Genomic DNA, 433 nt, shown 5'->3' on the forward strand with positions numbered 1-433 from the left:
GCCCCGCGGGCGCCTCCCCCGCAGTGCGAGGGCCTGAGGGGGGAAGCGGGAAGCCTGCCTCTCTCGGCGCCGAGGCACGCTTCCCGACCAGCGTCGTAGTGGTGGTGTCCTTGCTTGCTCGCTGAGCTCTCGTGGTGCCGATGTCTTTAAATATGTGCGGTCACTGCAAAAATAGGGAAAAAAATCGTCGTTAGGTGTCATCCCTCTAATGCAATATTCGGTCGTTGTCTCAGAGAATTCCCCACATGCACACTTTAGTATACTATGCGATGAAGTGGTGTCTCTGCTTCTAGCAGGAGTTACGTGCTGCTGCTCAAAGGCTCTCAAGAGTCTCCATATCTTCAGCGGCAGCTAACGATACAGTTCTCTTAAAAAATCAGCATAACCGCAGCGTTATCGTTAGTGCACCTTGGCATGGGCATTGTTCCTCCAT

This window comes from Aptenodytes forsteri, unplaced genomic scaffold (genome assembly GCF_000699145.1).
Source record: "Aptenodytes forsteri isolate BGI_AS27 unplaced genomic scaffold, ASM69914v1 Scaffold146, whole genome shotgun sequence".
NCBI classification, from domain to species: Eukaryota; Metazoa; Chordata; class Aves; order Sphenisciformes; family Spheniscidae; genus Aptenodytes; species Aptenodytes forsteri.